The 27,201-nt window shown below is 45.4% G+C and overlaps 1 long non-coding RNA gene across 1 annotated transcript in view; it reads left to right on the forward strand.

The window, feature by feature from the left end:
• Positions 1-27,201, forward strand: part of LOC138296771 (uncharacterized) — a 338,898-nt gene that overhangs the window by 112,853 nt on the left and 198,844 nt on the right. The window lies entirely within an intron of this gene.

Genomic DNA, 27,201 nt, shown 5'->3' on the forward strand with positions numbered 1-27,201 from the left:
AGAAGTGAGGACCTGCTAACCACTAGTGCACTTCAGAAGTGAGGATCTTCAGAGCTAACCACTGGGGCACACTAGAAGTGAGGACTTGCTAATCACTGGTGCACTCCAGAAGTGAGGACCTACTAGCCACTGGTGAACTTTAGAAGTGAAGAGCTGATACCTACTGGTGCACTCCAGAAATGAGGATTTTTCAGCTGTTTGTGTACACCAGAAATGAGGATCTGATGACTACTGGTGGCCACTCCAGAAGTGAGGATCTGCAGTGCTAGCCACTAGTGCACTCCAGAAGTGTGGACCTGCTAACCACAGTACACTCCAGAAGTGAGGACCTACTAATCACGGTGCACTGTAGAAGTCAGGACCTGCTAACTAGGGTGCACTCCAGAAGTGAGGACCTACTAACCACTGGTGCACTGTAGAAGTGAGGAGCTGCTAACCATGACGCACTCCAGAACTGAGGACCTGTTAACTGCTGGTGCACTCCAGAAGGAAGGACCTGCTAACCACAGTGCACTCCAGATGTGGAGACCTGCTAACCACTGGGCACTTCAGAAGTGAGAAGTTGCTAACCACTGGTGCACTCCAGAAGAGAGGACCTTCTGACCACTGGTGCACTCTAGACCACCAGTGAACCCCAGATGTGAGGATATGCTGACCACCGGTGCACTCTAGAAGTGAAGACCTGCTGACCACTGACGCACCCCAGAAGTGAGGACCTACTCCCCATCTGGGGACTCCAGAAGTGAGGACCTGCTAAATACCAGCACACCCAAGAAGTGAGGACCTGCTAACCCTTAGTGGACTCTAGAAGTGAGGACTTGCTAACCACTTGCGAACCTCAGAAGTGGGGACCTGCTAACCACCAGCAGACTCCAGAAGTGGGGACCTGCTAACCACCGGTGCACTGTAGAACTGAGGATCTGTCAACAATTCGTTCACTCCAGAAGTGAGGATCTGATGACTACTGATGTGCACTTCAGAAGTGGGGATCAGTAGTGCTACCCACTGGTGCACTCCAGAAGTGAGGACCTGCTGACCACTGGTGCACTCCAGACCACCAGTGAAGCCCAGATGTGAGGATATGCTGACCACCGGTGCTCTCCAGAAGTGAAGAGTTGCTGACCACTGACACACCCCAGAAGTGAGGACCTGCTAACCACCTGCAGTCTCCAGAAGTGAGGACCTGCTAACTCCTAGCACACTCCAGAAGAGAGGATTTGCTAACCACCAGAACACCCAAGAAGTGAGGACCTGCTAACCCCTATTGCACTGCAGAAATGAGGACTTGCTAACCACCGGCGCACCTCATAAGTGAGAACCTCCTAACCACCCACGGACCCCAGAAGTGGGGACCTGCTAACCACTGGCACACCCCAGAAGTTAGGACCTGCTAATCCCAGCACACTGCAGAAATGAGGACTTGCTAACCACTGGCACACCCTAGATTTGAGAATCTGCTAACGACTAGCACACTCCAGAAGTGAGGACCTGCTAACCACTGGTGCACCCCAGAAGTGAAGACCTGCTAAACACTGGTGCACTCCAAATGTAATGACCTGCTAGGCACTGGTGCACCCCAGAAGTGAGGACCTGCTAACCACTGGTGCACTCCAAATGTAATGACCTGCTAGGCACTGGGCCACCAATGCACATCACTGGCATACCCAGAGGCACAGACCTGCAAACTGCTGTGTCACCCCAAAGGTGAGGACTGAAAGTTTGACTCCAAGACCAGCTGAATGGAAATGGCAACTTAGTTACAGGGAGGAGTCCCGCTTTGCCTATTAAGGCAGTATACTCTCTGCCTGAACACAGCTGAACCTTTCTTCTTTGGTAGTAAAATCTCTCAAGCCTGTAACTCCTATAAGGTATTATTTGAGCCCGTATAAGATCCGGCTTCCCCTAGCTGTATATCTAACTCTGTACCACCAAAGTTGTGTATGATAAGATGGCCTGTTATCTTTCAGAGAAAATGCAGCTGACATGTGGGAGCAGCAAAGCAGGGGGATGTGCAGGAGGATTTCTATATTCTAGTCGCCCATCCTGCCTAGAGAGATTAGCAGCCTTCCATGCGTCACACAGAGCGAAGTCCCCCATTCCCAATTTCTATTTAATATCTGTGTGTAGCCAGGGGGACTGTCACCACAAGACTTGACAGTGGTGTCTTATGCTGATGACACCCTGCTTCTCCTGTGCTATCATCTACTTTCCTGTGAGCTTCAGCAGGATCTTTCTACTTCTTTAAGTGCCATCCACTTATACGCTGCTGAAGCTAAACACCTGCAAGATAGACGTGTTGAATCCAGTTGAGGACACTGTATTGAATCATGCCTTCCGGCCGAAGGATCCAGGTACTCCTCCCGCCTCAGAGACCTTTGGTTCCTTTCATTGGGGATGAACCAAACTTGGTGCCCTCTACATGGCTCCTCCCGATGGGACTGAAGCAAAAGACCCTTCCCTTTATTCCTGAGCAACTGCACGGCCTTGTGGTGGGAACCGCTGTTCTATCTGGGACCGGCTCTGCTAGGGCCTGGTGCTTCATCTGTTTCTTGTTTCAACTGATCCATAATTTGGCTGTGAGATTGGTGTGCAAGCTGAGTAACTCATCCAGTCCCCGATGTTCACCAGGCTCTGCATCGGCTTCCAGTGAAGAAGTGCAGAGATTTTAAGGTCACCAAGCACATTGTGCTTTTTTATGAGCAAAGGCTTGATTCTATTTGCACAAGATGTTTAGGGTATGATGGTATGCTGATTCTCGTGCCCTCTAATCAGGATCACAGCTTTGCTTTATAGTTCCCTGTTTCACGCAAACCAAGACCAGCGGAAGGGCTTCTCGGCCCTGGTGCTCAGCTTTGGAACTGGCTTAGTGTTAAAATGCTTGCAAATTCTGTCACTCACTCCCTGTCACCCCCTCTCACTGAAGCTTATCATCCATGTCACACAAGGCACAGATTACCATCACTGCAGGAAACCTGACCCCACTGGTTGCTGCTGGCCTCAGGTGACAGCACAGCCTGTGGTCACTGAGGGAGATGTGGTTACTGAGGGTCTTGGGGTCACTGAGGGTCGTTTGCTGACTGAAGGTCACTCTAGAGCGGCCAGGGATAAAAAAAAAAGTTCTGTAAGTGCCTTATGTATAAGGGTTCAACGCAGCATGGTGAAAAGGAGGCTTTAGAAACATTATATCAGATGTTGGTAGATGTGGCTCAGCTGAGCTTAAGGAAAGGGACTGGAGTCCTTTTCTAATTTTAAGAGCGGTTCAAGCCCTGAGCTTATCATTGCAGAGGTGTTAAATGTCAGAGGGAACATCTAGGGCCTGTGCGGGTGAAGCAACTTTGTGGGACGTTTAGACCTCTTTACAATTTCTAGGCATGTTCAGGAAATATTAATGACCGAATAGAAACCTCAGCAATATCTGTTTTGGGGAAGATATCGTAGACTGCTTCAGACAACACAGGATAACTCCAATTCAATACAACACACCACACACCGGAGGGAGTGGGTGAGGCACAACTTGCTGGTGAGAATAAACGCTTTGACGGTAGGCAGCCATAAGTGTGTCAGTGCTAGAAGAGAGCAGAACTGCTCTATATCTTTGTAAGCATGGCACAGTTCGCTCTTTCCCTTTCACGCAGCATTACAACTTCCCTCGCTGCACTGCGTTGCATGAAATCTTAGTAAATCTGAGCCCATGTCCCTAGGTGTAACATTTAATTTGAATGTAATAACTATTTATTATTTGACAGCTGTCAGGTACTTGCTTAGGTATCTTGTCATGTGAGACCACATCAAACTATTGTGCTCCCCTTCAGTTTTTCAAGTTCGGGCTGGCTTGTAGCCTGTATGGTTTGGTTTATTGCAACGGCTCTTAGAGCGTGGTCTGGGGATCGCTTGGGGTCTGCAACTGCTAACAAAATTAAATAATATTAACAGATTAGCAACATGTATATAAATATAAAAGAAAAATGTACAATTGAAAATTGTAAAACATTCTGTAAATGTGAGGGAATATAAAATTGGAGACAAAATATTAAGGCCCTCATTGTAACATTGGTGGTAAAAACCGCCTACCAACGAGCAGCGGCGACCAGCCGTCCGCCATATTATGACCACAGCTGGATTTCCGCCACAAGAAGGGTGGAAATCCGGCTGTTGACATACTAGCGGATGGCAGTAAGGTGGCGCTGCTACCACCAGCAGCGCCACGCCAGTAGACTGCCGCCAGCCGTATTATGAGAAATTATATGGCCTGGCGGTGTTCTGCTGGCAGGCGCTGCTGGCGTTAGCAGCGCCCGTCCCGTCTCCTGCCGGAAGACCCCTTGGATCCAGATAAGTCAGGTCTCCAACAGGGGGAGGAGGTGTTGTGTGTGTGTGTGGGGGTGTGTGCATGTATGTGTGTGCGTGATTGCAAGTGTGTGTTGAGTGTTGATTGCGTGCATGAATGTATAGAAGTGTGAGTGCGTATATGCTTAGCAATTGTAATGTGTGTCTGCATGTATGTTTGGAAGTGTGTGCGGATGTGTGTGTGATTGGATGTATGTATGCGTGTATGTATGTGTGAATGAGTGTTTGTATGCATGTGTGTATATGTGTGAATGGGGGCATGGATGTAGGGGGGTTGGGGGTGTTCGGAGAGGTAGGGGGCAGGGTGGGAGGTCTTTGGAGAGGTAGTGGGGGTGGGGGACCCCTATCAGTGACAGGGAACTAATTCCCTGTCACTGATATGGCCTACCACCATGGTTTTCATGGTGTTATGAACGCCACGAAAACCATGGCGGTAGGCGGGGTCATAATCCCGCAGGCGGTACAATGGCGGCCGCTGGGCTGGAGGTGGTTATCTCCAGCCCAGTGGCTGCTACTGCCATGGCGGTTGGAGTGGTACATTGGCAGGTTGGCTTCAGCCAACCCGCCATTGTCATAATGTGGCGGTAAGTACCGCCAGCCTGTTGGCGGTACTACCGCCACATTATCACCGACCGCTGGGGTCGTAATGACCCTCTAAGTTAGTAACCTCAGATTGATTCATGGGAGCAGTGTAAGTGCATCAAACCGAATACAGTATGGACGATGAGTGACCTCAGTTGAATTTGGAAAAGCTCCAATCAACCTATTAAAATGTGGATTTTTTTCATATTTGTTTGTGATTCAAATAAAATATTTCATTATTTGTATATTTGTTTGATGAATGCTTGTTTCTGTATTTTTTAAGGTATTATTTTTTTTCGAGGTTCAGATTAACTAAAAGGTTAGGCCAGGGTTCCCGGCTTCCCTGAATTCTAATAATGATTCAGTTTGTTGTCCCCATGATTCAGTAATGATTAAGTGGGGTCCACAGAGTCAAAAGGTTAAAAACCACTACACTAGGACCCAGAAGAAAAATGTGAATGACACAACACACCAATGGATGAGGGCTAGCTCAGAGCTCCTATACTAAGTATATGATACATATTATTGTACTAAAATTGAAAGTTCTTGTCTATGGCCAGACCCAAAAAAGTAATATTTATTGTTTTGTGACACACAGAGGAAAGAAGAGCGAGGAGGAACAGAAAGGAATGGAGCGAGAACAAAGAATTTACACATTAAGTTAAAAACTTAAAAAATGCTTGTCTATTCATTCTCAAAGTAGTTTTCTGCTGAGGAAAGCAGTCTTCAGTACATTATGGAGTTGTAAGATGCTGGGAGCATAAGGAGACACTCGTTGTCACTCACTAGAAGGGCAAAAGAGCTAACATCCCATGCTTGAGTGAGATGATCCCCTTTGCTACCCACCTACTTAGCATTGCTTCCAGGTCAATGACAGTAGTGTGTGTGCCCAGTTGCGCTCATCTGGTATTCTGTATCCCAGCCAGCGGCATCTCCTCCGCAAAGGGGATGGAGGGGCAGGAGTGGAGTGTGCCCTCAACTGCACATGTCTGTTTGGCCGGCCGTTCTTGGCCGCCCAAACAGCCATGCACAGTTAGGTTTCTCCAACCCAGCTGCATTTGACAGCCGGGTTGGAGAAACAGCACAGACTCCCTTGTGCCTGAGCGAGCGGAAAACCCGCCCACTCAGGCCAATCCCCGCACTGCTCTCATGCTAGGTAATAGCATGAGAACAGCGCAGAGATTGCACAGGGAGTCTTTCATGCTGTCCCAGGGACTGCTGGGACCAGGAAGCAGAGAAGCGCAAGGAGGACGGCAGCACCAGGTAAGTGTTTTATTTTTTTATCAACTCCCCTGTTCTCCCCCCTCACACTTCCCACGACACCCCCCTGTCACCCTGCTCCCGGGCAACCCCTCTGCCCACCCCACCACTTAAAATGTATGTCAGCGGCCGCTGATCCCAGCTGCCCATGGGTTGTTAGCCATGCTGCTGTCCCCCTTTGCCTCAGGTCAGCCCACAAAGCATGTGCTTTCATGGGACATTGGAGAAGTCGTCATGAACCGTACTATTACCAAATGCAAATGCTGTTTGCTTAGCAATTGTTTGAAAGCAGTGCAAACAGAGGCACAGTCAAGCATGCACCACATGTGGCGGATGGGGCAGGTGCATTGAAAATTTGAGGTAGGTTTGCAGCAGCACACGAGAGAGAGCTGGATACGCATGCACTCCCATGGAGTGATTGAAGAAAAAGAACAAGCATTGGCAAAGCCAACAGGTTTCACCATTGGGAACAACTGGTTTTGCCAACGGGTTTTTGCTATGCTGTACCACAGTCGTAAGAAGCAAAATGTATTTTGCAGATGCTGTGCAGAATTAGCAAAAAATTAATAAATAAACAAGGAAAATAAAATAATGCACCATAATGTGATGTGCACATAGCACATATGCCTCATTACACTACAGGTGCCAGCCTGTATGATATTACTTGGTGCGGTAAATAAATAGATTATTAATTGCACTAAAGCATATTTTAGAAAGTGGGGCAGCCCAGCAGTACCCCCACTGAATAAATGCAGGTGGGGGACGAAGGGATAACAGAGAGGTAAAGCAGCACACAAGAGCGGCAGCAACATTGAGTGCTGGGAGAGATTTGGAAATGAGAGAGAACAGCACAAGAGGAAGAGAGCAACACAAAGTGCAGGGCTAGTCTTTGTTGAGGCGAGAAGCACATAAGGGAGAGAGCTGGGACTCCCACGCACTCTCATGATGTGCTTAATGGAAAAGAAAAATGTAGCTCCCAAAACATGAGCAACGGAAGGATACAGGTCAGCCAGTCAAAAGACTGGCAAGGAGAGGGATAAACACAAGAAGAGGAAGAAAGGAAATCCATTGAATAAGAAGCAATGAAACATGTGTTGTAATAAAGACAATAGGTGGGCTCTAATTCCCTGTAAGAGGTATTTTGCAACCAGACAGCTAAGGCTGTCAGGTAGGGGAGGCAAACAATGTAGGTCCTTGAATACAAGCATTGGAAGGACACAAGTCATCCAATCAGAAAACAGTGATGAAGATATGCTCCAGAAGTGGGACAAACACAAATTAGGAAGTGAAACCACCGAGTAAGAAGCAGGCAAAAGAAATAGACAAAGAAGTCGCCCAATCAAGAGTAAGGGGCTGAGCCACAGCCCACCATGGGTATTTATTTGAATGTTTTGGAGATAATAGGTCTTCAATAAAGGTGAGACACAAAAACAAAGGAAAAACAATGAAATAAAGTAAATGAGGGGATGAGTATGTTAATATAATTTATTGCAACAATCCACTAACCCTGTATAAAATATATATTTGGAAAACCCTCATGAATAAGATTAACATTTATTATCGACATTTGATTACACGAACGTCCATTCAAAAGAAGTGCAAGGGTTAGTTGAATTGACATTGCGCTCTTACTAGGCTCGCCAGTTATCTCAGGGATAACCTGTTGCTCTACCTTTCACGCCTCTTTTCTGAGGGGCTGAAGAGGAAAGAGTGGAAACTACAGAAAGTGAACATCACTTTTACAGTCTTGGTTACCGTCAGTTCCTCCCACCACAATTATGGTTTGTGGGTCAAGGGTAGCGGAAAGCCTGCTAGGGTACCAGCAGGGAAGCCAGGGGCAGCACCTGGTATCTCTGCCTACCCTTCACTGAAGTTGATGGTTGAACAGCACCTCCCAGAACTAAGCAACATGGTTAAGAAAATTGTCATGCCTCTGTTTTTAAACTCTTCAGAACCCATAAGGATTCTAGAAGCAGATATGGATCTTGATGTGCGTCTGCAACTTGTCGTCCTGTAGCTAACCGCAGTTGTTAAGAAGTCCAGACATTCTTAAAAGTGTGGCTAATGAGACTAGCATGGTGAGTCAGAACAACCAGAAACCTAGTAACATGAAGATGTCAGTGCAACCAGATGCTGTGGTATTGTGATTATGCGTGTGGAAACCCATTGAAGAACTGGTTCACCCAAGAGAACCTGGTTGAAAATGGTTCTCTCGGGAGTGGTCCATGGCATTCAATGGGCTGGAGTGCTGTGTGGGATGGTGAGTCCAGGGGAACTCCAGCCTGGAGCCAGTGAAAATGGAAGTCTTCAGTTTGCCACAGTAAACTTTTATACTGCACAACCTGCAGTGGCGTAGCGTGGGTTGTCAGCACCCGGGCAAGGCAAGTAATTTGCGCCCCCTAACCCGTGGATTTAGTCTCTTCCAAGATGTTGCGCCCGGTGCGGCCGGCCCCCCCTGCACCCCCCACGCTACGTCACTGACAACCTGCACATACCTAGCACAGTAATACTTACAGGAATGGTTGATTTTCTTCCTGTCATGGGTCACTCTTCGAAGGGTATGTTGCGTGCAAAGTGCCCCCGTGCAGTCAGCACATTCTCAAGGAAAGCTCGCATTACTTACCAGTAATCTTCATTACGCTGAGTAATACTCTTGCTCACAATAGTAATTTACATCATGATGGTGAGTCAACTCCAGGAAACAGACTACTTTACTATATTTACTAAATTAAACAATGTACTTAAGCTCCTTTCATTTGTCATGAGGTCATAAATATGTGCTTGCCCAGAAGTCTTGTTGTAAATACACAAGTATTACCACATTTGTTGAGAGAGACCATCCAGGAGGACTCTGGGTCTGTGACAAGGAAGAGCGGGACATAATGTGAAGAAGATTATTAATAACTAAACGCAGTATTTAGTGCTTTGTTCCTCCTACCTTACATTATGATGACATGCGAAGGTGTTCCCCATCTCTGCAGCTGGTCATCAGTCATGTCCATTTCATGATCCATGTGGATGTATTGTTTCCTAAAACACTACATAGCAACTGTCTGAAGCCTGCCCTGGGGTCTGCAACGTTTTCAGAAAATTGAATAATATTAAAATTGTTAAGTTAAAATTACCTAAGTGTATACAAATAAAGAAGAAAAATTGAACATGTGAAATCTTTCTATTTGTGAATTAAACAAACTATTTCAATATTTGAGCATCTGTTTGGTTACACGTATTTTTGTGTATTGTTTTGACATTCAAATAATAAAACCTGCTTAGGGAGGTGGTCCCTGGCATCCATTAATGACTCAGTGGTGGTCCCTGGATTCCAATAATGATGCAGTGGGGGTCCACTAAAGTCAAACGGTTAAGACCGTTTATTGCAGCTCCTCAAGTAAGGGCATCAAGGGCCAGATGTATGAAAGCATTTTGCATTTGCAAACGGTGCAAATGCCCATTTGCGAATGCAAAATGCCATTTCAGAATCTATGAAATACATTCTGAACGCAATTTTAAGGAATCGCTAAAATAGCGATTCCTTAAAATTGCGACCCCGTTTAGAGAGTCACAAATTGCGACTCTCTAAATTAGAAATCGCAAATAAGGATTCCTTATTTGCGATTCCTTAGCACATGTACGAAGCAATTCCTAAATGCGATTTTGGCATTTAGGAATCGCTAATTACGACCAAGTTGAACTTGGTGGTAACCATGTGCAAAATTTAAAAATGCATTTAAAATGCATTTTTAAATTGTACATGTAAAGCACACATGCCCTTTTGGCATGTGTGCACCTTACATGTCCCCCAAAAATGTTTGGGGTGCAGCAGAGGGGGCCTTAGCCCCCCAGCACCCTGGGGTTATGCATTTTCAAAATTGCGATTTCTGGTTCAGAAATCGCAATTTTGGGAATGCAGAAAAATTCGCAGATATGAGCCAACAGGCCCATAGCTGTGAATGGGGCCGGTATCGCAATTTGCGATTCGGTAATAACATTTGCGATTTTTAAGAAATCGCTATTACCGATTCGCAAATGTGATACATGGCACTTTGCGAGTCGGAAATAGCGATTTCTTAAAAATTGCTATTTCCGAATCGCAAAGGGCCTTGATGATACATCTGGCCCCAAATCTTCAGGTAGTCCAAAGTTCTTAAACTAGTATATTTTCAGGTGTTGCGAGATGGCAACACAGCCCCCTTGAATGCTATGGTCCTGATTTAGAATTAGGCAGTGATAAAACCCTTTGATTTCTTGAGAAGTGCTAAATTAGGAGAAGGGTTAAATCTCAAGGAAGTGATCAGCTCAATATGTTGCTTCTTTGTGTAGCATCCCACTGAATGCCTTTCTGTAGAGAAGGAACAGGGCTGACAGGTCCACAATGCAAGGTAAGCACCATCTAGTCATACATCAATTTCCTTTTTTCAATGTATGGGGATCGATTCTGCCACAAAATGGTACCTATTTTGCTTGGAGCACTGAAAATCCGAACACCAACATCCCCTGAAAACATAGGGATGCTTTGGACATTGTCACACCTAATTTGCATGCTTACACCAATATTTGTTGTCCCTAAAGTTAAGTGGACAAACAGAGTGTAAATATATATTGAGGATGCTTATCAGTGATGCTTACCAGTATCCACAAAATTGCAACTTGTGGGTGTTCTCAACAATCTCAAATGTACCTGGTCAAACGGAGACAGATGATGGGCCTGGACATCAAAATAAAATTGTCCCTCATTAGTGAATTACAAAACTAAAAAGTGACCCATGTTTGCAATTTGGGACAGTTTTAAACTTGTAAAAGACACACTGTATAGTTTTTTTTGCAAAGTATGGGAGACTGCATGGATTTGAGCTTGCCGCAGGCAATGTTTTTTGACATTAGTGAAATAAACAGTAAAAACCAAGCCAACAGACCATAAAACAGACCAGCACATCAGGCCTGTCATGCCAGAAATCCAGGCCACCACTGATCTGTCAGACGAGTCAATCTGGCACTGTCTGATTGTCCTGTAGTTTGTTTTAAAACTCCTGGTAGCTCTAAGGGCCTCATTATGACCCTGGCGACCGGCGGTAAGCTGGCGGTAACACCGCCGGTGGTAATATGACCGTGGTGCAATAGCCATGGCCATACCGCCGGCCCCTCCACTATACCGCTAGGATTTTGCCTGGCGGTCACAAACCCCAGGGCAGCGGTGCAATCACCGCTGTCCTGGGGATTATGAGTCCCCGACCGTCAGCCTGGCCACGGCGGTAAACACCGCCATGGAAAGGCTGGCGTAAGGGGGACTTGGGGTGCCCATGGGGGCCCCTGCACTGCCCATGCACTTTTCATGGGCAGTGCAGGAGCCCCCAGCCATAGCCCCGTCGCACATTTCACTGCCCGAATTTCGGGCAGTGAAATGCGTGATGGGTGCTTCTGCACCTGCTGCACATCAGCATTGTCGCCGGCTCTATTACGAGCCGGCAGCAATGTTGATGTGACTTTTCTGCTGGGCCAGCGGAAAAGTCATAATAGGGAGCCAGAAATACCGCCGGCACTGGTGGTATTCTGGCTCCCGCAGCCTCGGCGGTCTTTTCAAACGACCAACGAGGTTGTAATGAGGGCCTAAGTTTCCATCATTACCAGTGTCCTTTCAGCTGCTCACTAATGGGTGACTTTCCAAGGTTTTAAGTGGCATTTATGGTCATAAATTTCTCGAATTCTTGTTCTTTGAATCAGGATTTTAAAGTTCCAAATGTATGGCCTGGCGTACTATTCGCAGGTCGCATCCAGAAGCAATGCTCGTGCAGCATCAGTGCTGTGTCCCAACCCGAGCATATTTTTGTACTGCAATGGATGTACTAATTCGCCATGGCACAAAATGCCCATGTGGTGGGATATAGAGGGATCCTGCTTCTGCTTACTAATGAAGTAGGAATCCATCTTCAAATCCTAGTCGAGGACTGCTAATGCACTGATGGAGGCCTGTGAGGGAGAGTAAACCTCCATCCAACACTGTATTTACAAGCCCACAGAAAATATTTACTTTTCTGGTCTGTTGCACACTTTTCAGGTGTTAGTAATCAATCCATAAGTAGTTTCCAATCACAATAATGCTTCCAAACTGTTCATACATATGCCTGCAAGCTGCAGAGAAGAGGAGATGACCTTCTCATGTACTCTTCTTTGCGAATCACAATTATAGGTCACAATGTGAACACTGTGAGTTGCTAGAGGTAGGCGAGCCATTGAAAGTCAGAGCCAGACTCAAACCAGTTCAGTGATTAATTTGAGCTGGTGGTTTCCGGTGGGCGGCACCAGCACTTATTTTTGGGGTCTGGAACTTATTTTTCTGCCTCAGGCATTTACTGCAAGGAAAAGACACATGAAAGACAGAGGAAGAAAAATATGGAAAAGCGTCAAAAAGGGAGAAAGCGGAAAGTTGCAAGAGAGAGCTGAAGGGGAAGGGAGTGGCTGTAAATGGATTAAAGAGGCCCTAGGTGGCTTTAGGTAGTGGTTGCTCGTGACATTTGAAAATGGTGGGGCGTAAAAGTTTGGGTACAACTTTTATGTAGCGAGTGAAGCGAGCAAGCTTAATGGACAAACATGGGGTCCAGGGTGGGTCCTCCTGTCAAGAAAAAAATAAACAAAAATTGACAAAAGGTGCATTTGAAAGGAAATAAATTTAGTGAGAAAGCAAAGTTTATAAAGCAGTGGGAATGTATAGTCTTGAAATATTAAACACATTAAAAGCTGCCCCATACGGTAGGTAGGTAGATAAACATTTATTGTATGATTAATTAAAATCTTTACAAAAGAAGATTTTTAAAAGGTAAAAATGTAGTGAATCCAAAAATATCAAGATAGCAGAAAAGATATGTAGCAGTGACACAGTAAACAAAATGCAATTTTAAAACTAACACAATGAAAAATATGTGAAAAATACTAGAAAATATCATCAATGAACCATTGTCTCAGCAAAAGGAGGCAAACACTAAAAAAGGGAATCCATTAAGCAGATTTCCTACATTAAGGAGACTGCTAATGAGAGGTTTTGGATTTGGTAGCTGACCCGAAGTCACCATATGCTCTTAGAATCATCCAAAAAGACACATAAAATCCAAATAGTTATAAGCGAACTATAGTGTAAAACAAATAAAATTGTAAGCTATGCAAAATTTGCCCAAAAAAATAATAGATAAATGGAAACAAGTCCAAAAAACAGAGTCTCATACATCAAAGTGACGTGTGCAAAGGGACTCCATCTTGGATGGTGACTATTTTAGGAGCAAGTGCAAACAAGCATGAAAAACTGGTCAGGTCTCACCTGCCCCTTACCTTACTGCATTAATATGTTTACCCTTTACTTTAATGTCTGAATTGTGCACTGCAACAACTTCAGGCCCTTTAAAGTGTGTGCTTACCCAGTGTCTTGCACTGCATGCAACATCAACTTTGGAAGAAAAGTCTCTAACCAGGCATCAGGAAGCACCTACAGTGTGCCACCAGGCCTATATTTTGATATCTCTCTGAGATATTATTGCATCCAGACATATAACACAACAACTGACATACACATAAAACCTGTCAGTACTGTTGACTTTGTCAATGGTTGTTAGCTGTTTAAGATAAATGAGTAACAACAATGATTAGCTATAAATAATTAACATTGGAAATGTTTCAATTCTGAAATTGTGAGACTGTGACTTAAATATTATTGAGGCCTGCAGAAGGAATATGGCCTCCACTTATGTGTGCTTTATGTTAGATATGTTTACCCTTTTTCTTTTCTCATGTCATCCTTCTGTACATTTTCAACCTCCTCTCTTCCTTCTTCAGCACCCTCTTTTCACTGTCCCCTAAATGCACTTCCTCTCATCTCCCTCATTTTACCACCCCAAACATACACTGCACTCATTCACATTTAAGCACTTTATTTCCTTTTGCTTTAGCCTTCTAAATATTTTGACCTCTGTGCACCCCCTTCAGACACATTTACACTGAATTTTAATTGTAACTGGAATGCATCACCATTGTTCTGTGTGCTCAGCACAGATGCAAACCAACTCACTGGCACTTTGCTTTGCCTTCCGCACCAGCACTCTCAAAGTCCCTCATAGACACCTGGCACGAGTCAAAGTATGCACTATGCAAGCATAATAAAATGCATGAAAAGAAATTCAGAAATAGAGCATGATGAAACTGCTCTCTTGGGGAATGCAACATTAAGTAAAACGTGAAATAGGAGAGGAACTAAATTGCTTTTTAATATTAATTGTTTGCATATCAATCCATGTTTTTGACATTAATGTTAAGGGCATGGCGATAGTGCCAGTTTTAACACCATACAGCAGATAACTCCCTTTACCGTAAGCATATATTACTCCCTTTGTGCTCGACTCTGATATTTGGATCAATTTTGCGAGGGAACAACAACAGCAGCACCACTTCTAAAAGAGCCAGCGATCTTCAGCCAGGGCCTGGGGTGTCACAGTGGGGGAGGTTAGTGTGACAAGGGGTCTCAGTACAATAAAAATAACATAAGATTAGCATTATAGCATCATTATCAAAGAAAAGGCACCAAGTTACACCTGCTTGCATCCAATCCTACTGTGTGACGAGTGGGGAAAGGGTGGGATCTATGCTTATAAATGATGGATGGAGACTCTAACGCCCAAAACCATGACACTAAAAGCATCACTGGCCTATAATGGATACTGCCATAGACCACAATGGAAATTAATGGCATTGGAGCAGTAAGCCCTGCGTTGTGCGTCACAGTGCAGAAAGTTGATCTACTGCCTGGCGTCTGTCTCCTGCTTCAAAGCGAGGCGGGGCAGGCAACCTGGGACAGACAGCCAGACTTAAATGCATTGATTTGTTTAGAGTTACGATCATTACGACTGCATCTCTGAACAAATCGATCTATTTAATATTTTTACTATGAATGTGTAGGAATGTCAGAGGGGCGCAGCCCCTCAGCCCTAAAGGAGAAACCGCCTATCTATGATGTTTGTAGCACAATTTATGTGGCAACTATTTCCAGGGCTCGGTCGTGCATGGGCTCTTGGAGCCCAGCCAGACCCGCGACCCGGCTCTGGCTCGGCTCTCTCTGTTAATTTGTTGCCTCGCCCACCTCTACGAGTTGCACACTCCATTCTGCCTCTCTGTCTTGTTGTTCCATTCCAACTCAGCATTTTGCAATAGCAAAACCCACAATACATGCACTCCGCATGCTTTGCAAAACCCGCGTCGAGCCCCTAATTCCAAGTTTTGCTGAACTTCAGAACTTTTTTCGAATCAGCCTTTAAGTGCCCAAGATTTTTTTTTTTTAAGTTTGGGATTTTCTTCTTGACTAAGTTGGGCTGCGACGTTTTCTTGCTGGTGCGCTCCCACCCCCTTCCCCCCATGCAGAACTCTGAGGAATACCTGCAGTTTCTGCAAAAGAAAGTAATTGTTCTCATTTAATTACCATGGCGCAGGACACAGTTATGTCCTTAGAGCATTCTTTGAGCGCACTGCCATTGGCTAGCAAAGTGTGACCTCATTTACAAATTAGAGCTAGGCCTGCGTTTTTACTTAATCTCTTTCTGCACCAGGGGAAATTTAGCATCATCTTAAATACAATTGTAAGTTAATAAACTCTAGCTGTAACTCACAGAGGGGCCAACACATTTTTAAGTGACAACGCACCGCAAAGCAGGGACCAAGGGCCATATGTACGAACGCATTTTCCCATAGACACAGAATGGGTAAAACCCTTTGATACATCTGGCCCCAGGTTCCACAAAGTGGAGCAAGTATTTTTTCATTGTTTTGGCTGTTTGTGTAATGGTGACGGGTACACAAAATAGAAAGAATTTTACTCCAGGGCTTTAATGGGGGGCCAGTGGGTGGGAAGGTTCATAAACAATTTAATACATACATTTAACGTATATTCTCCATAGAATATTTTTCTTCTGACAAGGAAATACGTCATCTTCGAATAATATTTGTTAGACAAAGTGGAACCCATTTTGCATTATTCCTGTAATAAAATGTGGAGCCAGCTTGTTTCGTCTCGCATTTTAAAAATGAAGAAAAACATATTTTTCATACTTTATTATCTAAACACACCATGAATAAAACAAAATCAATTTGGTCTAGTTTTTCCATGTTGTCAAAGCCTTATGAAATAGGGACGGGTGCACCTTCTCCCTATTATACAAACATCAAAAACAGTCCAAAAAGCATCTGTTCTGTGTTTTGCACCAGTGCAAACCTAGAACACTCTCATCTCAGGGCATGCACTTCCAAAAGTAAAGGGCATATTTATGAGACGTTAGCATCGCCGTTGCGTCACGTTTAGTGACATAGCGGTGGCACAAACCTCTGAACCATATCTATGAGGCCACGCAAAGCCACTTTACGTGGCTTTGAATGGCCTCATACATATGGAGTAAGGCAAGGCAGTGCATTGTAGCGGGTTTTCCAGTGCAACTCCCATGGATTTTGATGCATCCGCAGATTTACGAGAGCCTGTTAGCTTGGGGATGTGCCAAACCTTACGCTTCCCCAGGGGAGGCACAAGTAGGAGAAATATCTTCATTTCTCCTCGTTTTTTTCCTGTGCCCAGAAGAAAAAAATTCTCCCTCTTGCACAAAAGGAATCCTGCGGACAACACAGACATCCTGCACCATGGTGTAAGGATGCCTACGTTGACGCTAGGCATCCAAAATGGTGCTAAAGCAGTTGGAACGGACAGGAATGCGCCGTATCGCGTAGATACGTGCATTCTGCCCTTTCTTTTCGACGCACCAAATTCTTCTAAAATTGGCCCTAAGTCTTTTGATGACGAGAATGGCCAGCTAGGAAACGGGACAATTACTCTGTGGGCCTGCTAGATCGGGTGCCAATTTGCATGTCTCAGCATTCCTCTTGAGTGAGTGAGGATTGAGAGCAGAGGCTACTCGGAATTTTAGAATAATAAACGAGTGGCATTACAGCCTTGCTCTTTCCTAGTTATTAATAATTCAATCTCCCGGCAGCCCCTTGTCTTACTTACAGACTAAAAGGGCATATTTACAAGCCCCTAGTGCCTACTTGCACAACCCTAGCGTCATTTTGTTTATGCTAGGGTGTCATCAAGGAGGCCTTTCCTTAGCCCAGATTTAAAAAGTGACGCAACGCAAGCATTGCGCCACCGTGTAACCCATTTCACCACATTATGCTTGCGCATAAAGGTTGATGTTATTGTGCTAACTTGCGGCATAGTGTGCCATATTGTAAATACACAGAGACTTTAGAGGGGTGCAATAAAAGTGGGGCGTCATAGCTGATGCTCCACTTTCTTGTAAATATGCCCCTGAGCAGAAAAGTGGAAAGACCAGGGGCTGTTGGCGGGCCAAATAACAAGTGGTGGATATAGGAGGGAAGAGCGGAGGCTGCGTTCCTACTGTTTTTAGTATTCACAGTCTATCAGCTGCCTCCTTCTCTTCCATGTACAGCCGGAACTGCTCAGGGCAGGAGCAGGAGAAAAGTGGGTGCTAAAATGTGCTGTTTGTTCTAATTTTGTCTGAACTGCTCACTTGGTGTAATGTGATGCTCCCCAGAACTGCCTTGTCTCTGCCATTGGTTTTGTCTGACTGGTGTCTTAAGTATTTGAAGAGCTGGAGCAGTGGTATTTTACCACCTCAGACGGTAGTACATGGTTTCTTGTCTCAGAATGTTAAAGACGTGTTGTATTTGTGCTGGAAATGTAGCAACATTTGTTGACATATCTAAAATTAACATGACAGCATATTAAAATAACATACACACTATAACATAATGACAGAATTAAAATATAACAGGACACTGTACAACAAAGCTGTAAAAATGGCAAAACATCCAAAGTAAAACACAACAGCATCACATTTCAATCAGTGACATCATTAAATCTGAGGGCACCCCACCCCTGTGCAAAGTACATGGAGGGGGACCCCCCCCCCGTCCCCAGTCAGGAGCTCGCAGGCCAGGGGTTCACCAATCATGCAATGTGCCAGATGTGCTGAGGGCTCCCCTCGAGCTCGAGGGCCCCCTCGTACCCTGGGGGTAATGTTACACCACTCATTTCAGTAATGTAGCACAGAACACGTAAAACAAAATAACACAAAACATCACCTCTGCAACAAATATAAATAAACATTCTTGTCGCACATTACCATTTCTAAAAATGGCCTTTCCCTACCACCAAGGACATGAAATAGCACCTGTCAAAATGTTTTGTGATTCGACCCTTAATCCCCTTAGGGCTATACACCAAACATAAAGTTGTGGAGAAAACAGTTGACAAATGTTGAACATATTGGATTTTTTCAATCAGATAGGATGGTAAGTAGCTCTGATGAAGGTGACTGCTTCCAAATTAGTAGGCAAGCAGTGATGAAGAAGACTTACTTTGAAATGAATTAAATTTAAGTTTCAACTAGGAACCTATATGTTCTGGAATTATTGGAATCTGGATTATTCAAACTTTCTGCTTTCTGTTACTGTACACAAAGCATTGGACTTTCAACATAGGTGGTGACTCTCAACTGTGCTAATCAATGGATTCTCTTGTTTTTTAGTAGAAACAGTTGAACAATTTACAAGAGACAGTCCAAAATGTTTTTAGTGCTGTATGCTTGAAAATATTGTTATTTAGAAAGCCATTCCTCATAAATTTGTTGAAAATCAAGGAGGGTAATTTTGCAGGTTGTATGGCTTGTGGGCACAGGGACCACCTAAAAACATATACCCCAAAAGACACCTCAGTAGCATGGACATGGCTGGGTGGATCAGAATGGTGTTAAATCTCAATTTCGGGAGGCAATGTGCCCCAAAATAGGGTACAAAATAGAATATCAAATATACAGTCAATTAAGGAAGGACAGACTCAATAAGTGAGCTCTTAGGCAGAATTATAAAGTTTAGCAAGATATATTACACAATATTACACTTTTATAAATGCACACACACTTCTACAACTTGTTTTTGCAGCTGTGGGATGTTTAATTAACAACTAATTAAGTTTGAAATGTTGGTAGACAGGCTAGAACTGAACATTACTTCGGATTATACTCCACAAAACATTTTTATGGAGGAAATAAAGTTTCTTCCAAAGTCTAAAAGATCTCCATAGCAATCTTTTTTCAGTAATAACTATATCAATAAAATTATATAGCTCTCCTGACCCTGCCCATTTTTTTTTTTCAGTCTTCCTGCAATGATTGAATATACCTTTTTTTAGTATTGAGCATGTGTGCAAATTTGTTGAGTATGAAATAATTAAATATATGCAAAGCAATCAATAGTCCGAGTTTCTATCACTGGTTATGAATTTAAAATAAATTAATATAGCTTATACTCAATTGATTATCACTTATGATATATATGATCGGCCATTACGGAAAGTGGGTTTATTGGTTTGTGGATACTGTGTGCATTCATACTACAAAGAAAGCTATTACAAACAGTGACTTGTTCTTTATGCTCTGGAGTGCATCTAACATCTAATTAAAAAAACATCGAAACCTAAGCGATTAATGGCCTAATTTAGAGTTTGGCGGACGTGTTACTCCGTCACAAACATGACACATATCCTATCCGCTGTATTACAATTTCCATAGGATTTAATGGAATCGTAATACGGCGTACAGGATATCCATCACTTTTGTGATGGAGTAATCCCATCCGCCAAACTCTAAATCAGGTCCTACGTTTTTAGATTCATTCAAAAAGAAGTCTTAAAGTTGTGGAAGACTTAAGTACATTTTTTAGATCCAAACAAATTGATTTAATAAAGACTCTATCAAGTTCCAAAGTACATGCATAGCAATTAAAATATTGTCTCCTTAAAAAAGGTGGGAAATGTTCTCCCTAGGTGTCCTCTGACCTTTTGGAATTCACATTGGTTTCCAGTAGTGCTCCTGGGAAGCAGTGACTATTGCAGTTTTCCTTGGGCACTCCTGCAAATCTTTGTGAGTTACATTTCTCAGTGATCAAATATTCAAGCATTTTGTGAAAATCTCTGGGAACATGCAAATGAGCTTGCTACCCTTTTTAGATCGAAGCCTACCAGACAGTGGGGCTCTTTGGTTTGCTAAAGACATCTTTGGGATATTCAGAAAGCTTCCCTAGGATTGCATTCCGGCCGTTGCTTACCATTGGCTTTGTGGTTTATAACTCAAATTTTCTGACTTTCTATTTGCTGGCTTTATTGTTTTACACTTTTCGGTGTGAATTTGTCCCTCCCGAGGAGTAAAGCCTTTTCACACTACCTCTTTTTTTATTCTTCCACCAGTGCTCCTTTCTATAAACAGGCCTGTAAATCTTGTTCTTATCTTGTCACATTTGCTGCGCATTCCAGGAGAGAGTTCAAATGTTAGGCTCACTCTTGCAAGGGAGCTTCATTTTTTTAGAATATTTTTATTGGGTTTTTACATTTATAGAGTCATAAGCTTTAAAACAATAAAAGTGTAGATAGTGGAAACATCAGGAAAGTGCAGTACGGTATCAGTACAATAGAATCAACAACCACACAAAAGAATTATAAAGTTGGAGATGGTATGCGTACGGGATATGGAAACAACGAGGGCTGCCAGGAAACATAAATATTCCTAACAATAGATCTAAATTAATTGAAGAAGGAAAAGATGGCTCATCAGAGCCTTGAACTATGATATACTAATATTACCTGAGTGGGTGTGACCTATCGCCAGGATCTGGCATTCTCTATGTGAGAGTAGTGAATGACAGACTCGCAGAGAGAGGCAGTGGATTCCCAATAATAGTGACCCCAAATAAGCATCGGGGAGATACTATGGAAGAAAAGAGAGAGGGGGATGAGGAGAGGAGGGGTGGAAGGAGAACTGTGGGATTGAAGGGGGGGAAGGAAACCAATCTAGAAAGAGCATGTGTTGTACAAGTGAAACATAATCAAGCGAACTTGATGCACTAAAGGAAGGCAGAAGGCTAGCATATGTAGTGCAAAGCGAGGGAGCTTAATGTTTAATTTTCTTTCTTTGGCTTCAAAGTGAGAGGATTTATGTGACAATTTTGCTGAATACTGGGAGTAGAGGAAAGGGTTTTGTTTTCAGCACACAACAACATTTGAATGAATTGTACAAGCATTTCAGAAAATATCAGAATTAGCAAAGCACAAATGAAGCACGTTTTATGTTAATTCTGAAGTTTGTTGGAAACAATTATTTTAATATGATTAAAACAAATCAGTACACTAGGGAATGCCATTTCCACCCGTTATCGTTTGTGAGCTGTACAGTTTTGTTAGTTAAACTGTAAGTATGTACAAATGTAATGGTCATTTCAATTGAAAATGTGTTGTCTGTAATGGCATTGTGCTAACACACCAGCGGTACTCCTCTCTACGTGACTTCACATTACTCTGCACTACTCCATGCTGCTGTACTCTGTTACACTGCACTCCACTCTGCACCACTCTATGCCACTGTACTCTATGCCACTTCACACTACTCCTTTCTACTCTACTCTGCACCACTCTACTCCATTCTACTCTACACCATTGCACTGTTTGGCAGTGCACTCTAACCCACTCCAGTCTAGGCCACTTCACTCTACTCTGCACAACTCCACTGTGCAACACTGCACTCTATGCCAATAAACTCTATGTCAATGCACTCTACTCTGTACTACACCACTCTATGTCAGTCCAATCTAGTCCACTGCACTCCATGCAACTGCACTCTACACCGCTTTACTCTACACCATTACACTCTATGCCACTGCACTCTACCCTGCACTACTCCACTCTACAGCACTTCAATCTACTTCACTCTACTCTGGAACAATCTACACTCTGCCACTTCCCTCTACACTGTGTGACTGCACTCTACTCTGTAGCACTGCACTCTGTCACTTCACTTTATGCCACTGCACTCTACTCTGCACCACTGTACTCTATGCCACTGCTCTCTAGGCTACTGCCCTCTACGCAAATGCACTCTACACCAGTGCACTCTATGACACTTTACTCTGCAATACTGCATTCTCTGCCCCTGAAATCTATGCCACTGCACTGCACTGCTGCCTTCTATGCCAATGCACTCTATACCACTCTACTCTGTATCACTGCACTCTATGCCCCTGCACTCTGCATCACTCCACTCAGCACCACTGCACTCTACGCACTTCACTCTGCAACATCCTGTCACTGCTCTCTCTGCCACTCTACTCTACACTGCACTCTACACCACTGTAATCTACGCTACTGCACTGTATTCCAATCTACTCTGCACCACTCCACTTTGCACCACTCCACTTTTCACCACTGCAGTCTACTATGCAAAACTCTAATCTACACCACAAAATTCTATGCCACTGCACTCTAAACCACTCCACACCACTCTACTCCATTGCACTCTCTGCCACTCTACTCTATGACACTTTGCTCTAATGTACGCCACTGCACACTATACAAAACTACTCTGCACCACTGTACTCTACGCCACTGCACTATACTATGCAGCACTCTCATCTTTGCCAGTGAATTCTGCAATGCTGCATTGTATGCCACTGAATTTTATGCAGCTGCACTCTACAGCACTATACTCTGCATACCTACACTAATGCAATCTACACCAGCCCACTCTACTATGTCACTCCATGCCATTGTACACCACTCTACACAACAGCATTTTACTCTACACCACTCCACACCACTGCACTTTGCTCTGCACCACTATAATCAACACCACTGCACTCTACACCAATGCATTCTACACCACTCTACTCTGCAACACTGCACTTTATGCCACTCTACTCTGCAACACTTCATTTTATGACAATGCACTCTACACCACTGCACTCTACCCTCTCTTCTCTGCATCACTTCACTCTATGCACTGCACTCTGCAGCACCCCACTCTATGCCACAGCACTCTACAGCAACACACTCTACACCAATGCACTTTATGACACTCTACTCTGCACCACTCTATGCCACTGCACTCTATGCCACTGCACTCTATGCCACTCTACTTAACTCTGCACCACTGAACTCTTATCCGCTCTACACTACTCTGCACCACTTCACACTGCATCAATGCATTCTACGCCACTGCACTCTACTATGCAACACTCTAATCTACGCCGCTGAATTCTGTGCTGCTGTACTCTATGCCACTATACTCTGTAACATTCTATGCCAATGCACTCTACACCAGTCCACTCTATTCTATGTCACTCCACTGTATACTATTCCACTCTACGCCACTCTATGTGACTCCACTCTATGTCACTCTAGTACATGGCACTCAATGCCACTCCACTCTACAACATTCTACTCCCTTCTTCGCCATTAACTTTTAGCCATGCTGAACAGTAGCCAAGTTCTGAACAGAAGCCAAGATGGTGTACAACATGGCTAAAACACATTGCCAAAGCCAATAGCTCTTGCATAGGCAAAACCTACTGGCCTTGCCAATGTTTGTTTCTTTTTTTTTCTCTATGAAAAAATATCAAACCAGTGGAGAAGCCCCTTCCCTCGGGGGGGATTCATTTCCTATTCCCATTCAGAAAAAAAGATTCTATTTGCCCTTGACAAGCCCTTTTTTGCCCTTGACAAGCATAAATAAATGGGAATGGGCCAAGAAATAGTCTATGAATATCCACAAACTCACACGTTTGCAGTTGTGCACAAACTATCAAGGACATTCACACCCTGTAAAATGAGCCCTTGATCAGAGAATCATATCAATCTAAATGATATGACTACTAGAATGTAATCAGAGAGCTTTTTCCAGAAAAAATGCTCATAGTAAATATGTCTGAATTCAGGGACATAGGTGGTCATTACAACCCTGGCGGTCGGTGTTAAAGCGAAAGTAAGACCGCCAACAGACCGGCGGAAAAAAAATGGAATCACGACCGTGGCGGAAACCGCCAACAAAGACAGCCAATTTGACACTCCGACCACCACGGCGGTACAAACAAACAGCTTGGCGGTCACCGCCAACAGACAGGCGGAAGACAATGTACCGCCCACAGTATCACAACCTACCAATCCGCCACCTTTTCCGGGGCGGATTCACCGCGAACAAAAACACAGCGGAAACAGGACTTCGAATTAAAAACGCTCACCTCTACACCCCACGAGGAATCCGGACGCCATGGAACCCGAACTCCACATTCTGCCAGCCCTTATCTTCTTGCTCCTCTACCAGGAGCACGAACGCCAGCGGCGAAGACCACGGTGAGTACTGCACCTACGACACAGGGGAGGGGGGAGGGAAAAAACAGAGACACACATACGCAACACGCAACACCCTCACCCACGACAACACACACACTAATACAGCATGATACATAACAGTTACACCCCCAAAGCCCACCAGGAAGAATGCAAGGACAAAAGGAAATGAGTGTAACCATTGTAATATATTAAAATCCAGTACGCAAAAATATATATATACACTATAAACAAAATATACACCAAGAATAGTAGTCCAGGTTAGTGCTCCATTGAAGTCCGTGGAACACTGGGCCCACACAGTATGGGCGAGGCACACATTCAATCCCCGAACATGACGGAGAGAACACTGCAGGGGCATCAGATAGCAATAAAACAGGCACCTCAGGGGGAAGGAAAAGGGGGGGCACCTCAGCCGGTTGAGTGCACACCGCCAAATCCACGAGGGGGCCACATTCCCACTGTTCCATCCTGGGGAGTGCAAAGCCACAGTCTCTCAAGTCTCTACAGTGGGTGGTTTGCCCACTGTTCAATCCTGTGGAGTGCAAAGCCACAGTCTCTCAAGTCTCTACAGTGGGTGGGTTGCCCACTTTTCCATCCTGGGGAGTGCAAAGCCACAGTCTCTCAAGTCTCTACAGTGGGTGGTTCGCCCACTGTTCCATCCTGGGGAGTGCAAAGCCACAGTCTCTCAAGTCTCTACAGTGGGTGGGTTGCCCACTGTTCCATCCAGGGGAGTCTCTACAGTGGGTGGTTTGCCCACTGTTCCATCCTGGGGAGTGCAAAGCCATAGTCTCTCAAGTCTCTACAGTGGGTGGCTTGCCCACTGTTCCATCCTGGGGAGTGCAAAGCCACAGTCTCTCAAGTCTCTACAGTGGGTGGTTTGCCCACTGTTCCATCCTGGGGAGTGCAAAGCCACAGTCTCTCAAGTGGATAACATTCTCCATTGGTTCTGGAGGGGGCATTGTGCCCAGAGTGCTTCATCCTGCCAAGGACAGAGGTAGTGGATGTGATACTCCACTGGTTCTGGAGGGGGCATTGTGCCCAGAGTGCTTCATCCAGCCAAGGACAGAGGTAGTGGATGTTTGTCTCCACTGGTTCTGAAGGGGGCATTGTGCCCAGAGTGCTACATCCTGCCAAGGACAGAGGTATTGGATGTGATACTCCACTGGTTCTGGAGGGGGCTTTGTGTCCAGAGTGCTTCATCCTGCTCGTGACGTACTCAGTAGCGTCAGTGCCCTTGGCGCTTATGGGCCAGCGGTGCTTGTTGCGGTGGTGTCATTGGCAGAGGTGCTTGTTGCGGCGGTGCCCTGTTCAGCTGTGCTTGTGGCGGCGGTGCCCTGTTCCGCGGTGCTTGTGGCAGCGGTGCCTTGTTCAGCGGTGCATGTGGCGGCGGTGCCCTGTTCAGCGGTGCATGTGGCGGCGGTGCCCTGGTCAGCGGTGCTTGTGGCGGCGGTGCCCTGGTCAGCGGTGCTTGTGGCGGCGGTGCCCTGGTCAGCGGTGCTTGTGGCGGAGGGGTCCTTTGCAGTGACTTAGCTGCTGGCGGTCCTGTCTGTCCCAGCGGGGCTGGTGCTGGCGGTCCTGTCTGTCCCAGCGGGGCTGGTGCTGGCGGTCCTGTCTGGCCCAGCGGGGCTGGTGCTGGCGGTGGCCTCCTGGGCAGCAGGGCTGGTGCTGGCGGTCCTGTCCTGGGCAGCAGGGCTGGTGCTGGTGCTGGCGGTGGCCTCCTGGGCAGCAGGGCTGGTGCTGGCCTCCTGGGCAGCAGTGCTGGTGCTGGCCTCCTGGGCAGAGGGGAATGATGGAGGTGGCCTCCCCACGTTGGGAGGCCATCCCCAGCTGGGCCTCTGCCATCTTCTTGCTCCAGCGGCGAATGTCCTCCCATCTCTTACGGCAGTAGGTGCTCCGTCTGTGGTAGACCCCCAGGGTCCGGACTTCCTTGGCGATGGCACGCCAAATATCCTTTTTCTGGTGGGCGCTGACCTACATGAATTGTACATGGGGAAAAGAAAAGTTATTACCAACTGCACCGTCACAGTCATTGGCCCCCATCCCTACCCTTGCCATGTGGCACATGCACTCACCGTCGTTTCATGCACGCCTCAATCCCCCCCCCACCATCTTTCATCCACCCCACTCCACACAGGCATAGCCCATACAGCATGCTCCCAGTGTACTTACCTGTTTGTCTGGAGGACCGTAGAGTAGCGTGTACTGGGGGAGGACCCCATCCACGAGTTTCTCCAACTCCTCCGATGTGAAGGCAGGGGCCCTTTCCCCAGACGCACAAGCCATTGTGTCTTCCAGACCGAGGTCACAGCAGCACTTGCAGTGTAGGTCCTCTCCTGTCGAAGATCAGGTATCGAGCGATTGAACAGATAGAAAATGGTGGTCACGTCCGCGGCGGTGTGTACCGTCACCGCCGGCGTACATCGTCATTGGCTCCTGGGACCCATAGGGTCCAATGTTAACCAATGCAGAATTGCGCCACGGTCTTCGACCGCCTACCGCGACGGTGTACAACGCTAGCACAGTTACATCACATCCCATTGTCCCACTTTACAGGTCAGGCAGCCGCCATTTCAGGGGCCCACATGTCTTAATTTTTATCTGCGTCACACATACCTAGGCCTTGCCTCAACACTCATACAGGCCAAATTTCGGATTATGATTCGTGTTCTGTGTAAGCTGTGGGTACGTACCTCTGAGTTGGTTGACTCTGTGCTCGCTGTTGTCCTTCATAGGCACTGTCCGCTGGGACATGTGAGCAGATGGCGGCATCCTCCGGTGTACAGACCGCTGGTGGACCTGTCGAC

This window comes from Pleurodeles waltl, chromosome 5 (assembly GCF_031143425.1).
Source record: "Pleurodeles waltl isolate 20211129_DDA chromosome 5, aPleWal1.hap1.20221129, whole genome shotgun sequence".
Taxonomy (NCBI): domain Eukaryota; kingdom Metazoa; phylum Chordata; class Amphibia; order Caudata; family Salamandridae; genus Pleurodeles; species Pleurodeles waltl.